The sequence below is a fragment of the Phocoena phocoena genome, chromosome 1 (genome assembly GCF_963924675.1).
Source record: "Phocoena phocoena chromosome 1, mPhoPho1.1, whole genome shotgun sequence".
NCBI classification, from domain to species: Eukaryota; Metazoa; Chordata; class Mammalia; order Artiodactyla; family Phocoenidae; genus Phocoena; species Phocoena phocoena.
The window spans coordinates 53,413,125-53,430,926 of record NC_089219.1 but is presented as its reverse complement, the minus strand read 5'-3'; positions in this window follow the sequence as shown (position 1 = coordinate 53,430,926).

The window sequence follows — 17,802 nt, the reverse complement described above, 5'->3', positions numbered from 1 at the left end:
TTTTAGTTTCATTCATTTTTCCTATTGTCTTTCAGCTTTTAATTTTATTAATTTATCCTCTGATCTGTATTATTTCCTTCCTTCTTCTTACTTTTGGGTTGATTTGCTTTGATTATTGATTTTTTGATCTTTTGTAATAAATATTAAAGGCATAAATCTCCCTCTAAGTCCTGTTTTAGCAGCATTCTAATCATTAGGATAGATTGTGATTTCGTTTTTATTCGATTCAGGTATTTAAAAGTTTTTCCCTTGTGATTTCTTCTTTGCCAGGGTTATTTGGAAATGCCTTGTTTAATTTCCTAATGTTTGGGAGTTTTTTAGATTTTTTTCTGTTGTTGATTTGGTCAGAAAGCATACATTTTATGATTTAGATTCTTTTAAATTTATTGAAATTTTAAAATGGCCTGGCATATAGTCAGTCTATGGTGAAAAATGTTCTGTGTACACTTGGAAAGAATGTATATTCTGCAGGTGTTAGGCAGAGTCTTCCATACATGTGTCAGCTTAAGTTTGTTGCTAGCATTATTCAAATTTTCTATATTCTTACTGATTTTCTGTGTAATTGTTGTATTAATTACTGACAGAAGAGTATTGAAATCTCCAACTACAATTTTTTGTATTGTCTATCTCTCTTTTCAATTCTTTCAGTTTTTGCTTTATGTACTTTGGGGTTCTCTTGTTAAGTACATAAACATTTATAACTATAATTTATATTATTTATTATGATTATATATTATATTAATTTATATTTATATCTTCCTGATGTATTGACTCTTTTATTTTATTTTTTTTTATGCTTTGTGTTTATTTTTATACATTACCTCACATAGAGCTTGACAGATAGCAGACACTCAGTAATGCTCACTGGACAGAATTTATGAAAAAAAATCGTCAGATAATATAATCACAGTGTATAACCTCATTAACTGATTTTAGCAAACTTTACTACATATGTTTAATACAAGGGATGGAAGGACATCGGTTAATATGCCAAGAATATGATATAATATCTCACTTAATTTTACAGTAGAAACATTTTACAAACGAAAAGATAACAAAAGTAAATTTTAGAACCCTCAGGAAGTATATTTAGATTTTGTAAGGTCATACGGCTGGGGTATAGCTAGAATTTTGACTCTTTTATCATTAGGGTATATCCCTCTTTGTCTCTAATTATATCTCGTCTGAAGTGTATTTTCTTGGATATTAATATAGCTAGTTAATATTTGCATCGTATACATTTCTCCATCCTTTTACTTTCACTGAATTCATTGAATTTATAGTGTGTCTGGTAGACAGTATATGGTTGGGATTTCTTTTTATAAAATTCATTCTAATTATCTCTGCTTTCTAATGGAAGTGTTTAATTCATTCACATTTTCTACCTTTTATTGATATGGTTGGATTTATTTTTGCCGTTTTTCTTTTTGTTTGTATTTGTCATTTTTCTGTCATTTCTCTTTCCCTCATTAAATACCTTCTTCTGTGTTAAGCAAATATTTTTTATTTTTAAAAAAATTGTGTGTGCGAGTGTATTATAAGATGCATTTTCAACTTATCACAATCTATTTTACATTAATTCTGACTTACTTCTGGCACAAAATGCAACTTTGTTCCAGTAAAACTTCATGTTTTCTGCCTTCTTATGTGCTTATCTTGTTACATATATCATATCTATATAAGCCCAGCAATACAGGGTTATAAATATTGCTTTAAACCAGCATACAATTGAATTTGTGTTACAGTCTGATGTTATTCCCTTTCAGAATGGAGGACTTTCTCTTGTATTTCTTTTAGGGCAGGCCTCCTAGCAATGAATCATCTCAGTTTTTGTTTATGAGGAAGTGTCTTCATTTCACCTTCATCTTTGAAGTATAGTTTTGCTGGATATAGAAGCTTTAAGGATGGTTTTCCTGGAAGTTGAATTCATCACTGATAGCTTTTGTATGCTATTCCACTGCTTTCTGGCCTCTGTTGTTTCTCATGAGAAGTCAGCCATTGATTGCATTTTTATTTCCTCATTATACTTTTGTCTTTCCTCAGTTTAACTACAGAATGTCTAGATGTGGTCCTTTTTGTAGTTGTTCTGTTTGGGGTTGATTGAACTTCTTGGATCTGTATGTTAATACTTTTTAACAGATTTGCAAAATCTCTGGCTACTATTTCTTCAAATAATTTGCTACTTCTTCTCCTTTCTTCTCTCCTTCTTGGAATAATTCACATTGTCCTATAGGTTTCTGATGCTCTGTTTATTCTTCTTCAATCTTTTTTCTCTCTATTCTTTAGAATGGATACTTTTATTTGCTCTATCTCCATGTTTACTAGTTCTTTCTTCTTTCCTCTTAAATCATTATTGAGCTCATCTAGTGAATTTTTCATTTCAGTTTCTCTATTTTTCAACCCTAGAATTTCCATTTGATTCCTTTTCATAGTTTCAATTCCTCTACTGAGATTCCCTATTTGTTGACTCAGTGTCAGTATAGTTTCCCTTAATTGTTTGAATATATTTATAATAGCTGCTTTGAAGTTTTCTCTGCTAAATCCAACATTTTGGCCCATTCATAGACAATTTGTATTGGTTGCTTTATTCCTTGAGCACGGATCACACTTTCCTATATTTTATAGGTCTAGTAACTTTTGGTTAACAATTGGACATTTTAGATAATATTTTGCAATGACTCAATTTTGTTTTATTTTTCTGAGTCTTTATCTTTTTCGTAAATTGTCTGCACGTGTACTGTGGAATCTCTCTCTTCCATAGTGTGGAGACACTGATGTGTCTGTTCAAATTATTATTCTACTTTTAATTTTTTCAACCTGGCCTCCTGGGGTCACCCCATGTCTAGGTAGCTCAGTGATTGGCGAATGATTTGCACAGAAGTTGTTCTCAAACACCTCAGGCCTGTAAAGCTTCCAGCCTCTGCCTGTTGATCTGTGGGTGAACTGGAGAATCCATTTAAAATTGCAACCAATTCCAAGCCTCCCTTAGCTTTCACTTTTTACCAGGCTCTCTGAAGTCTCTCCTAGGCATGTGTGTTTCCTCTATCAGCCAGGTGTGTGTGTGAAGAGTTTAGCTCCGGCCTTTTGTGGATCTCTCATTTTCAGAATCTCTTTGTTTAAATTTATATCTGGTCCACTCCTCACTCCAGCTGGGACAACAACCTTAGACTAGCAAAGTTTTCTCCTTCTATTCCCCTACAGCACCCCACTGTTAGCTGGCAAAACTATGAGATTTTTGTCCCCTACTTCATCCCAAGTAGAGTGCCTTCCACAACCTCACCCTGCTTTGGCAGCAAAGCTGCTCTTCACTGCTAGCCATAGACTGGTAAAGCTACAGTTTTGCCTAATGAGTTGGGGATGAGGCAAGAAACAGGGCAGCAGCAGCCCCAGGCAAGAAAGCCAAAGACTCTTGCTCTAAAAGTTTTTCAAAAATAAATGTTTCTCAATTTGTTGTCTACCTTTGGTTTACTTCCACTGCCCCAAAATTGTTATTTTTGACAATTTCATCCAGTTATGTATTTATTTTTTGCAGAGGGAAATTGTCAATCTTTTCACACTATCATTATATGAAATCTCGATTGAACTGGTGGTATTTTTCCTCCCTTTTAAAATCTGGTTTCAAAGCTATAGATTCTATTTTTTATCCTTTCAGAATTTACCTTTTCATATTTAACATTTATATATAACTGTATCTGTTTTATAAGGTCTAAAGTTTTTCTACTTCTCCTTGTATTTCTTTCTTGAACAAAATAAAGATCTTAGATTGTTTTAGCTGCTTTTTCTTATTGCTGTTGTTGTCTTGAATTTTAGTTCTATATCTTTATAACAAAATTTTGTCGTTTTAAAGGTCAATAATTATTTAAATTTACTAGAATCTTTTACTGCTTTGTTTCTTATATTTCTTCCTGTGATGATATTGGGATTATTCAAAATTTGGTTACTGAGCTGGTCGATACCTCAGCCCAGGACCAGTTAGCATGAATTTTCCTTTAAACCATTTATTACAAGCTCTGGTGGTGGGTTTCAGCTTCTTTTAGCCTCTTCCTGTGGGTCAAATAAAATTACTTACTTGATTCACACAATGTGCTGGCTCCTGTCCATACCACTGGTGGGGGTGTGGGGTGTTAATCGCTTCACTTGACTTTGAGGGAAAGCGTCAAACTTCCAGTCATCTCTACCAGTTTCTAATCCAGAAAATTTACACTCTGCCTCCACTTATTGTTCCATTATCATTTATCTGTTCCATTTAATGTCCATGGAAATGTTTTTGGTATTGTTTTGTTATTGATGGTAGCTGTATCTTTATAAATGAAATATACATATATGGATATATATATAACAACATAATATATGTAATATATAACTTTAATATATAACATATATATAACTTTATCTGTCACTGCTTCATTTGAAGCAGAGGAAGGTTTAAGGAATGAAATTACAGCACTCTAATCCTAATCAGTGCCAGGCTTCCTTACCCCATCCCTTGCCCCAGCCGAGTTTGGCAGGTTGGAGAAGGAGCTGGGTGAAGAGCTCTGTGAATGAAGTAGGGATGATAATGATGATGTTGATGATGGCAAAGACGTTGGTTTTCCTAGACCTGGAAGAAAGGACTTTATCAAGAATATTACTTGACCTTCCAATGGCTCAGCTCTGGGAGGCTGTGTTTTAGGTAATGTGTTAGATAAAACTGTAACACGTATTGAAAATGGGTCTGTTCTTATCTCAGTTTCCGCTGGGGCACCAATATAATAGATGCCATATAAACAAAGTAAGGAGTCAGAACACCATGAAGAACTTTTAAAGAAGGTTTCAGAAAATTGGTTTAGCACACATCTAAGCTCAGCACACATCTCTAGCCTATAAAATAGGTTGGAGTGCCAAGAAAAGTATAGTAAGAGATAAGAGGAGAGTTTTATTTTCTTGAATTTGTCTAGTGTTGTGCACTAGAATATGAGCTCCATGAAAGCAGGAATTTTTATCTATTTTGTTACTGTTAGGGATGGATGAATGTGGAAATATTTAGAGAAAACTGTCCTTGTGTTATGAGTGTCTGAGGGAAAGAATGAGAATTACCTCACCTCAAATGTAGTCAACAGGGCCACAAAGAAAGGTGAACTAGTGTCCTGAGAAGTTTAAAAGGGGAGAGCCTAGCTAGTGGCTCTTTAGAAGCTGGAGTAACAGGAGGGATTGTGTTGGGATAGCTTTGCACCTTTGGAGTTCATTCGCTGGGAAAAAGATGATTAATCGTTTTCCTTGGATCACATGCAGATTGGACATGTGAGAATGAGAGCTGGAGTGGTGTCATCTCAGATGATGTGCAAGAGGCTTGGAGGAAAGAGGGGACCCAACACAGAGGTGAACCTCAAGACTTTCAGGGGCTAAGAAAGGAATTGTGAGTGACTACCCAAAGTTTTCCTTGCACCTGCAGGAAAACACAGTAAGAAATACACTTTTTGGTCTTGTTTTGCATAATATTTGATTTTTTCCTAACTTTTTGAAATGTTTAGATACCTAAAACTATTATTTTAGAATTTATTATTTTCTCCTAAAATAAAAGTAGTTTACTTAAAACATATATATGTTTTAAGATATATTGTTGACTTTAAAAGGAGAGATTAGAAGACTTACTTTCTCAAGCCACAACTACATAGTCCGTGTCTAAAGAGTTTAAAAAAAAAAAAAAGTGAGCTCTCTGACTCATGGAAGGGAGGAATCTACTCCAAAGACACTGGCAAAATTGTAGATAAGAAATAAAAATATGGCAAATGCTACCTTTTCTTAAGCTTTATAAATGTTAATTATTACCTTAATGTCTTTTATGCATCAGAGCATTTTCTAATAACATATGGTGACCCCTAAACTACAGTATCATACTGGGGCTAGTATACAGAGTCTAAAGAAAAATGAATTGAATATTTTAAACATACATATCATGAGCTCTTTAAAATCCAATAATTGCATGTCACAGCTTTTCAAACTAGAAATGAAAAAGCTACTGAAGCACCTTACAAGGTAAGTTACCATATTGCACTGGCTGGAAAAGTACATGCAATAGTAGAGGAACAAATAAAAGCTTGTATAGTTGACATTGCTGAATGCCTGTTGGATGAAAAGTCAGTGAAAAGAACCACAGAACTGCCACCTTTCAACGATTCAGTTACTCAGAGTAAAAATTTAGCTGCAGACAAAAAGACTGAGTTAATATCGCCTCTGTAGAACTGAACTCTGTAGAACTGAACTTAAAACGAACAAACCTACAAATGTGCCTAGACTTGGAGTTTTGCTTGTATTCGTTCAAGATTAGCACCAACTAATCATCAAAGATCTTCCTTTATGTGAATGCAGTTAACACAAGTAGTACTGATATCTTCAAAGTGTTAACATTTTTTAATTGCTTGGTTTATCCTGTAACAACTGTGCTGACATTTGTCCTGATGGTGTAAAAGCAATGGTGGGTAAAATTGCTGGTGTCAAAGCAATCGTGCCAAATTATACTAGTAGTCATTAGCATCTTCACCATCAAGCACTTGCAGGGAAAAAAAAAAAAAAAGTTTTGCTGAAGAACATTTTTAATGAAGCAGTGAAAGTTATTAATTTTATAAAATTTCATCCCTTGAGTACACATGTTTTTAATATTGAATGGGAAGTACATATAAAGCACTTCGGCTGCATACCAAAGTATGATAGCTGTCTTGAGGAAAAGCGCTTGTTCAATTTGAAATGAGAGCTGACCCTGCTGCTTTATTCATGGAACACCAGTTGAAAGAATGACTGGCAGACCAACTCTGGTTATTCAGACTTGGGTACATAATTGGCAGACATTTTGAAAAAAATGAACAAAGTGAGCCTGTTTGACAGGAGATACTTGTGAGCTATTTCTTGACAGTGATAACATTCAAGCTGTGCTACAAAACTTAGAATTTTGGAAAACTTCTGCCTCCATGAGCTTGGCATCTTCCCAATACTTAAAGACTTCTGATGAGATCAATGGTAATACTAACATATGTGAATATGTCAACATTTAGAAGATCTGCATAACTCTGTGAACCAATACTTTCCAAAGGACCAATGCATGGTGTTACACAATTATGCATGGGTAAAATATCCGTTTAAAGTACAAGATAAATCCGTACATTTTAATGTAACAGAGTATGAAAAGATTGATATGGTTTCAAAATTCACACTGCAACCACCCTTTAAGAAATGATCACTTGTCAAGTTTTGTGTAGTATCAAAGAAGAATATCCTCAATTATCTGAAAAGGCTATTAAAATACTACTCCCTTTTCCAGCTACTTATCTGTGTCTGTGTGAGGCCAGGATTTTCATGATATACTTTAATCAAAATTATATATTATAACAATTTGAATGCAGAAACATATATGAGAATCCAGTCTTCTGTCTTCTCTTTAACGAAACATGAAAAAGATTTTACAAATATGCAAAACAGTGCTTCTAAAATTTTTTAGGCTCGGAAAATATAGTTATTTTCCATAAAAATATATTATTTATGTTAATGGATTTATTGTTATTTATTTATTTTTTTAACATCTTTATTGGGGTATAATTGCTTTACAATGGTGTGTTAGTTTCTGCTTTATAACAAAGTGAATCAGTTATACATATACATATGTTCCCATATCTCTTCCCTCTTGCGTCTCCCTCCCTCCCACCCTCCCTATCCCACCCCTCCAGGCAGTCACAAAGCACCGAGCTGATCTCCCTGTGCTATGCGGCTGCTTCCCACTAGCTATCTACCTTACATTTGGTAGTGTATATATGTCCATGCCTCTCTCTCACTTTGTCACAGCTCAAAATTAATAAAGTGTTTTAAATGTCCCAGTTTTTAATTTTAATAGATATGAGTAGATATAACCTATATATAAACAATAGCTCTTTAGGGTCCTCAATTTTCAAGAGTTTAAAGGAGTCATGAGACCAAAATATTTTGAGAACAACTAGATTTGAGTAAGGAGGGCAGAAGAGTTCTGGAGGTTTGAAGAGACAAGAAGAGGTGTGAGATAATTCTGGTTATTTACCAGAGTGGGAAAGTGGCTGGGGCTGGCAATGTAGTACCATTGTCCGCTAAAGGCCCACTCAGGGTTACTGATCACAAGTTTAAAGTGAGGCCAGTCAGTGTGGTGGTGTGGCTTTCTGCGGCTACATTCAAGTGCATAGTGCCATCTTAGAGCAGGTGAAGGCTTGGACCTACCATAGATTGACTTTGTCAGGCTGGTGACAAAAGGGAAGACTAGGGTAAGGGGGTTTTGTATGCATGAAAGGATGATTACGGTGATGTACTGTAGAACCTAATCTGGTTCAAAGAATAAAAGGCATGAGGGAGGTGAAACATAGTGAAAACTGGGAGGAATAATGAATTGTAGGCTCTGATAAGATGGCAGAATTGTTGGAGTTGGAGTTCTAGGTGGAGTAAGCTTGAAGGACAGGAGGTGGTGGCCCAAGAGTGGGATGCTTACAATTTAGATCACAGAGGGGATGCAGTTACCGTTTTTTAGGTCTAGTGTATGACAGATGGGAGTGGGTGGCTGAGGTAGAGTGGAGGACAAGGTCACATGAGGAGAGGAGGGCAAGGTTCCGGAGAACCATATCCACTCAGGGCTGGTGTCAGCTGGTAGGAAAAGTATGTCCATTTCAATTGTTAAAATGTTGAAATTCTTTTATACCAGCTGGTTAATGACCACTGCCTACGTCCCCTGCTGTTCTCCCATTGCCTTGGCCACACTGGCCCGTGACCCCTGCCCCTGGACCCAGGACCTCCCCACAGAATTAAAGGATAATATTTGGCCCAGGCTGAGACCCTTCAGGGGAACAACTTTGCGTCTGATTGGTGTCCATCTATGTTTTACCTGAATACCACCACTGTCCCCATGAATATTGAAGTCACCAAGAATTGAGGCAGGCTGCTGTTGGAGAGAATGACAATGAACATGGGCTACAATCTTCAAGGAGTAAAGACCAGTGACCTGGGGGTCTAAAGATACTTGCCTGCAGTAAGAATCAGTGCTATTGTCTGAGGCTATGAGTTTCAATGCTAGGGATTATCAGAGAGGAGGATGGAACAAAGGTCTGGAACTGAAATGAAAGAGGAAGTAGACAGACACTTGCTGGCTTGTGGGCCCAGTGATAGAAGGAGGCAGGGCTGCAGAAGAAGCAGGGTCCTCGGGTTCAAAAAGGTGAAGGGTTTTCACGGATATTCAATTAAATAAAGTTGTAAGTTTAAAACGTAGCTTTTTCTTAAGTTGTAGAGCTCAGTGTACCGATCTAGCTAATTATTCGATGAATCTAGTAATTTTGTATAAAAATAACATCACTTTCACTTGTCCTTTAATTAATATTCAGTTAAGTTTAACAGATATTTCCTTAAACTGTCATAGTTAATTAAATTCCCTTAAACTTTTAGAATTAGAAGCCCAAATTTAACATATTTGATTCTCTTAAGCATGATTCTCTCAAGCAAGATGCCCGATAAGGCTGAGTTACTGATAAGATAAACAAAAACTTCTTTAGCACAGAAACTCTAGTTAGAAATTTAAGATGCCTGAAAAGGCCTAAAAACATTTCAATCTTTCAGATAGTCAAATACAGTTTACAAAATTAAACAAAGCTTCATGCATTTTAAAAGCAAAATGAGGCTTGATAATAATTAAATATTTCAAATTATTCAATTAACATGTCAAATTTTCCTAAAAGTTTCATATACCATAAATAACCATTACCCACAGTTTTTCATGATGTTTATAAAACTTATTCCTAAACAGCACATGAAAGTATTAATCCTGTGGGTTTAATTTACTTTATCATCTCTGTACTTGATTATAACTTTCCTGAGTAGCAAATTTCCTTTGCCAATGGCCGGGAACAGGTATACCATCTCAGGCCAACTGAGGGATTGGCCTGAGACTGGGGTTACAGATTCAAGTTCAAAGTCAGAGGTTCTGGCCTGCAACTTGGACAGTACTTCTGGCCTGCTGCTACTCACGTTCATCTCCCTGACCCTGCCTTAAGGTGATGGGAATTTAATTAAATCCCCAAATTTTCTTATAACTTGATTATGAGTTAGAAGTCATTCCACTCAGTCAAATTTTAGAAACTTTACTATAACTTCTTCCTGCTCTTCATGCATTTTATTTCCTTACCTGTCTCTCTGATCTCATTTTTATAATCATTTTATTGACATCCCTCCTTTGTGCCCCACTTGAATCCTGTATGATGTAGCATAGCACCTGAATTGTTTAAATATATTCACTCGACTAAAATGTATTGAACCTCTCCTATGTTTCAGGCTCCATTCTGGGCCTTGGAAATACAGTAGGAGACCAAACAGAAACAAACAAACAACCCTGCCCTCATATAACTTCCTTTCTCGTGAGACCATCACCGTCTCGCTGTCTTGAGCTACCATGTTGAGTCAAGGACTGCCTACGTCATTGGAAGCCCCGACTGGCTCAGGGCCAGCACATGACATTAGTGCAGTAATAGCTAACCTGTGTCTCTCGTGTAGTCCTTGCAACAGCCCAATGTCGTGAAGTGGTAATTTTATAGATAAGAAAGCAGGCACACTGACGTTCAGTCACTTGCCTACACCCCATAATAGTAAGTCACAGGGTCTGGATTCTAAGACAGTCAGTTTTCTGGCTCGTATTTAACTGCCTTCTAGAGTAGTGTGAAGTACATGTTTGAAACAAAAAATAACGGGAAATTCTTGTGGCCCTAAACTGGTTACCTTGGTAGGTGTTGACGAACCATCTGTTCTTCCCCTGCCTCGCCCTACCTCATGTCTTTCTTCTTCTCTGCCTGACTGGAGTGTCTGCGATTGTTTTATTTACATAATATCCTTAATTTAAAGCAACTGTACACTAAGTGTCTGGAGCCAGATTCTATCAGGAAACTTGACCTACATTTGCAAGTGAGAAAATGGGATTAGAGCAAACCAAAAGGGAAAAACTATGTGGTGTCTTTGATTCATATCCTCCTACCCTTTCCGTGGCTGATCATGTGTAGACCAGCGGCAACAGATGTCCTAATGTCAGAAAATCCCCCAATACCAGTGGCTTAGACAGTGAGATAGTTGCAATTATGACCTCCAACAAATCACTCTCCACTGTAACTATGGCTTTGAGTGACCTGAGTACACCAATGGGACAGTAGCATATGTGACGCAAGCAGAGACTCGAAAAGCACTTGTACATTGAGACTTGCCTTCTCTTTCTTTTTGGAACCCTGAGACTGCCATGTGAAGATGCTTAGGCTAACCTACTGTAGGATAAACCAAATGGAGCAAAGATGAGCCATCCCAACTGAGACCCCCTAGACCAAGCAGACATGTAAACCTGGCCTAGACCATCCAGCTCCAGTTTCCAGCTGACCCATAGAATCAGGAGCTACATTAGGTAATTGTTGTCTTAAGCCACTAAATTTGAAGTAGTTTGTTATGCAGCGAGAGGTAACAGATACATACAGTGCAGGGACTTGTTTTCTTTCTGCTATAAATGAAAGATATGAAGCCCAGGGGTGGCATAGCACTCCACTGTGTCAAGGACTAAAGCTTCGTCCATTTTCAGTCCAAGGCTTGCACATGCTGATCCAAGGTGATTGCCCAAGCTCCAGCTGGTGCAGTATAGTTTCTACCACGGAGGAAGCAGGGCAGGGGAGTGCTGGAAGAGAGCATGCTCCTTCTCTTTGCAAACGCTGCCCAGAAGTTACACATAGCATTTATTCTTACATCTCATTGACCAGAACTTAGTCACTTTGCGGGAGCCAGATGCTAGAGAGATTAGAAGTGTAGTCTTATTTCTGGGACCTATTAGCTCAGCTAAAAATCTGAGTTTTTAAAAAAAAATTTTTTTTTTGCGGTACGCGGGCCTCTCACTGTTGTGGCCTCTCCCGTTGCGGAGCACAGGCTCTGGACGCGCAGGCTCAGCGGCTATGGCTCACGGGCCCAGCCGCTCCGCGGCATGTGGGATCTTCCCGGACCGGGGCACGAACCCGTGTCCCCTGCATCGGCAGGCGAACTCTCAACCACTGCACCACCAGGGAAGCCCTAAATCTGAGGGTTTTTTTTTTTTTTTACAGTGTTTATTTATTTTTACTTGTTGACAGTTTGCTTTATTTATTTATTTATGGCTGTGTTGAGTCTTCGTTTCCGTGCGAGGGCTTTCTCTAGTTGTGGCAAGTGGGGGCCACTCTTCATCGCGGTGCGTGGGCCTCTCACTATCGCGGCCTCTCTTGTTGCGGAGCACAGGCTCCTGACGCGCAGGCTCAGTAATTGTGGCTCACGGGCCCAGTTGCTCCACGGCATGTGGGATCTTCCCAGGCCAGGGCTCGAACCCGTGTGCCCTGCATTGGCAGGCAGATTCTCAACCACTGCGCCACCAGGGAAGCCCCTGAGTTTTTTTTATTGGAGAAGAAGGGAAACAAAATTTGGGGGGAAATGAACAGCTTCTGTGTAACCCACCGTGCTGTGAACTACCGCAACCCTCATCTTTGAATCTCCCGCTCTTAACAGGTATTCAGTAACATGCAGAATGTGCTGAGGGAACGAAGGGCAGTCTATTCCCCAGACCACTGAAGGGGCCCTCACGAGTTTAGGAATTGCGCTCCACCTCCAGGAGATGGTTGGCATCACCCTACTATGAGTGATAAGAATAAAGAGGCTTCAGAATGTAGCAAGAAAGTCATGATACCTGAAGTCAGAAACCCTCTCTGTTAACTTATTTCATGGGTGACTCTGGGCACAGGGCTTAACCTTAAGTATCCTTGTCTATAAAGTGAAAATAGGGAGCTCCCTGGTTGCCTAGTCGTTAGGATTCCGGGCTTTCACTGCCATGGCCCGGACTCAATCCCTGGTCGGGGAACTGAGATACTGCAAGCATCAAAGTGTGGCCAAAAAAAAAAAAAAAAAAGAGTGAAAATAAAAATTTCCACCTTAGTGGAAACTTATTGCTTAACGGGTACAGAGTTTTTATTTGGGGTGATGCAAAGTTTTGGAAATAGATAGTGATGATGATTGCACAACACTGTGAATGGAATTACTGCCCCTGAAATGCACACTTTAAAGTGGTTCCGAAAATTTCCTACCTTGCAAGCTTACCATATTTCGGTGTGTGCCTCATGTGAGTTCATGGAAGAACATGACAAGGGAAACTATTAGAGGGGAAAAGTAAAAACCAATCGCAAAAGGGTGGTATGGAATGGAGCAAGGGGTTGAATGGCAGTGGTTGGAAGACAGTAATTACATTTTCCAGGAATCTTTGAGTCTTGTAACCAGAACTCTCTGTGGTCTCCTGGCAACATGTGGACTGCATAGAGAAATGCCTGACATGCAGGATTAGTGATGCAGTGGTTCTCTGGTGGCCTTCTGTGCAGAATTGATAGTGCGTATGTCTGCAAACTCTCAAAAACTTTATAAATTGAGCTTAGTGAGACAGAGTTCACTAATACGGTCAGAACTGGTCATTTAACTTCAATTCAACCAACACTAAAGGAGCACCTATGTGCAGTCATTATGGCTATTGATAAATATTAGGGCTCTTGTCTCAGAACATGAGGTCAAATTTTATTTCCCCACTGCCTTAGCTTTGGCAAATGAAAGAAGAGAAGAAGTAATGTGTGTCATGTTGGGCAAAAGTATTCCCCTTCCCTTTTCCTGCCTCAGTGATTGCAGAAGCACAGAACAAGATGAAGCCTCCATCACCTGTGTCTATGAGTGATTACAATGAACCATACTAGCTGCCCTGCACTAGACATGTAGCGTGAGGGAGGAATACTCTTTTTTGTTATGCCACTGAGATTTGGCGTTATTTGTTACTGCAGCAGTACCTAGCCTAATTTGACCAATGCTATGTGTCTCTCCCTGGGCTAAGTGAGGATTTTAACACAGAGCTTAAACTCTAGAGCTAGGGAGCCAGTTTCAGTCCCAGTTGGTACTTTCTCACTGTGTGATCTTGAACAAATCAGTGACTCCTGTGTGCCTATTTCCCACATTTAGAAAACGGGGATAATAATGGAAACCACCTTATATGGTTTTTATGGGGATTATATTACGTGAGCTACATAGCCCAGCACATAGTAAGTCCTCAAAAAGGCTGGATGATGATGATGTTGATCTCATTTAATTCTCAAAAGAACTCTATGTAAGGTCTGTTGCATCAAGCCATTGAGATGTCAGCACTGCTACTGCAGCATAACCTGGCCCTAGACACACAAGTAATAAGAGAAAGTTCTGAGATTAGAATCCAGCCTTGACCCATCAACCCACCTTTGGGGGCACACTTCTATGTCCCTGGAAGCCGTCCAGCTCTGCTGTGCAGTCTCTTCTCATTCTGTCCTCATCTGTTCTCTAGAGGACTTATTCACTTACTCAACTTCCCCAGGGACTAAATCCATGTAAAAGATCCCCCTGGGGCAGAGACTCAGAGCTACAGCCAGTCCTAGTCCTTCAGAGACTATCCTGCACTCCTGCCTAAAAGGCAGACGAAGAATCAAACCCTAAGACATAGGATCCATTTGATTCCCTTCTGCACCAGACTCATCTCTTACTCTTCCAAAGCCAAATGATTTATTTACACCACTGAAAAAAATAATAAAAGTAATTGGTGAGCGAGGTAAAAATATCCCAAAGGGTATAAAGAGGTGTCTCTCTCCCACCCTTCTCTCTAGACTCCCAGTTCCCCTCCCCAGAGGCAACCTTGGTGACCAGCTTCCTCAAAGTGCTTTTACAATGGTTCCTTGTTTCTTTCTCTGGCTACCCCATCATGGGGAATGCACTTCTGAGGCTAACCTCCTTCCTGCCCTATAGCTGCACCCACTGTTCTCTCCCACCAGCAATGCCCTCCTTCTGGCCCCCTAATCCTGCATATCCTGATGTCTGTTCAAGCCACCTTCTCCAGGAAGAAACTTTTTTAGCAATTCCAGCTGTTATCTCTTCTTCCTGACATTACTATTTCTGTCACTTATTTGAACATTTTTTTGTATCTAGTTTATCAGATGCTAGTTTCTAATTGCTTGGTGTGGGTCACCCTCACTTCCTCAATCAGCCTGAAGGTTGATTTCCGTCCACATGGCTTCCACTACTACCTACATCCTGATGACTCTCATACCCACTATCCTGAGCATCAGACATATTTGCAGCTGAAGTTGGGCATCTTCCCAGTTGTCCCCTGGGAATGTCCAAACCATCTTTTTGTCCTTAACTTACTCTGCTTTCCACATCTCCTCTCTCATCAACATCTATTTAGTCATCCAAACTTGAAACTTCAGTCACCTAAACTCCCAGCCCACCCCGGTAGCCCCCCTCCAGGAAGATAATGTGTATGGGAGGGTGGGAGAAAGTGCATCACAAGTCCTGTCAATTGTATATCAAAAACGGCTCTCAAATCAATCCCTTTCTCTACACTTCCACTATCTCTGCCTTCTTGTTTCATCTCATACTGTAAACAGGTATCTTTTTGTCACAGTATATTTAGTGCCACTTTTTCTGTATTTTTGTGCTTTTTTTGGTGATTCTACTGTTTAAAATGGCCCCCAAAGTGCTGTCTAGTTTCCTAAGTGCAAGAAGGCTGTCATGTGCCTTACAGAGAAAATCCCTGTGTTAGATAAGCTCCATTCACGTTGATAGAGTACTGTTGGCCATGAGTGCAATGCTAATGAATCAACAATATACATTAAATAAGATGTCTTTAAACAGAAATATACATAAACAAGGTTGATCCATTGATGAAAATATTGTGACCAGAGGCTAGCAGGAACCTAACCCTTTATTTCTACTAGGAGCAATGATTCCATATTCAGTAATTCAATGTTCATGGTGACTTTATACAACATAACTACTACAAACAATGCGAATCAACTATATTATTTGTTTGTTATCGGGCTCACAACAAGAATGAAAACTCAGTGAGGGCAGAAACTTTGCCTATGATGGAATAATGCATGGCACATAGTAATTTCTCAATAAACATTTGTTGAATTAATTAATGAATGAGTTAGGAGACACCTTGTCCAGATCTTAGATGATGGGAAAAATTGCATCTTTTTTTGTTGTTGTTGTTATCCTGAGTTTTTAAATTTTTATTTATTTTATAAATTTATTTATTTATTTTTGGCTGCACTGGGTCTTCGTTGCTGTGCCTGGGCTTCCTCTAGTTGCGGCGAGCAGTGCTGCTCTTCATTGTGGTGCACAGGCTTCTCACTGCAGTGGCTTCTCTTGTTGTGGAGCACGGGCTCTAGGTGCATGGGCTTCAGTAGTTGTGGCACGTGGGCTCAGTAGTTGTGGCTCGCAGGCTCCAGCATGCAGACTCAGCAGTTGTGGCATGTGGGCTTTGTTGCTCTGCGGCATGTGGGATCTTCCCAGACCAGGGCCTGAACCCGTGTCCCCTGCAATGGTAGGCAGACTCCCAACCACTGCGCCACCAGGGAAGCTTTATTTTTATTTTTTTAAATTAATTTTTATTGGAGTATAGTTGCTTTAAGTGTTGTGTTTGCATCCTTATTTTCATTATTCTCAAAATGAAATTGAACAGTTCCTTCAGTCGAATATAGGCAACAAATCAAGGGAGAAATAGCAGTATCTGTGATGGTCACAATAGAAATCACTGGTATTTTCAAATCACAGTACAATTGTGTAGATAACTTGAAATATAGTTTTACACTCATCAATACATCGAATTAGAGTAGGTATTTTGCTTACAAGCAGATATCATTATTTTTTTAAATTGAGGTACAGTTGATGTATAATTTATATAATTTTCAGGTGTACAACATAGTGATTCACAATTTTTAAAGGCTATATTCCACTTACAATATTATAAAATATTGGATATATTCTCTGTGTTGTACTATATATCCTTGTAGTATATTTATTTTATACATAGTAGTTTGTACCTCTTAATCCCCTACTTCTATCCTGCCCCTCCCCTCTTCCCTCTCTCCACTGGTATCTACTAGGTTGTTCTCTATATCTGAAAGTCTGTCTTTTTTTTTGTTATATTCACTAGTTTCTTTTAATTTTTAGATTCCACATATAAATGATATTATACAGTATTTGTCTTTCTCTGTTTGACTTATTTCACTTACTATAATACCCTTCAAGTCCATCCATATAGTTGCAAATGGCAAATTTTCATGGCTGAGTAGTATTCCAGTGTGTGTGTGTGTGTGTGTGTGTGTGTGTGTGTATTACATTTTCTTTATCCATTCATCTATTGATGAACACTTAGGTTGATTCCATACCTTGGAAATTGTAAATAGTGCTGCTACAATCACTGCGCTGTATGTATCTTCTTGAATTAATGTTTTTATTTTTTCTGATAAATACCCAGGAGTGAAATTGCTGGGTCACATGGTAGTTCTATTTTTAGTTTTTTGAGAAAATTCCATAGTGTTTGCCTTAGTGGCTGTACCAATTTACATTCCCACCTACAGTGTACAAAGTGTTCTCTTTTCTCCACATCCTCACCTTTGTTATTTGTGATATTTTTGATATAGCCATTCTGACAGGTGATATCTCATTGTGGTTTTAATTTGCATTTCTCTGATGATTGGTGATCTTTTCGTGTGCCTGTTGTCTTCTTTGGAAAAATGTCTATTCAGGTCTCCTGCCCATTTTTTATTTGGGTTGTTTTTGTTGAGTTGCATGAGCTATTTATATATTTTGGATATAATGCTTATCAGTCATATCATTTGCAAATGTTTTCTCTCATTCAGTAGGTTGTCTTTTTGTTTTGTTGAAAACAAATTTTGTTTTGTTGATGGTTTCCTTTGTTGTGCAGAAGGTTTTAAG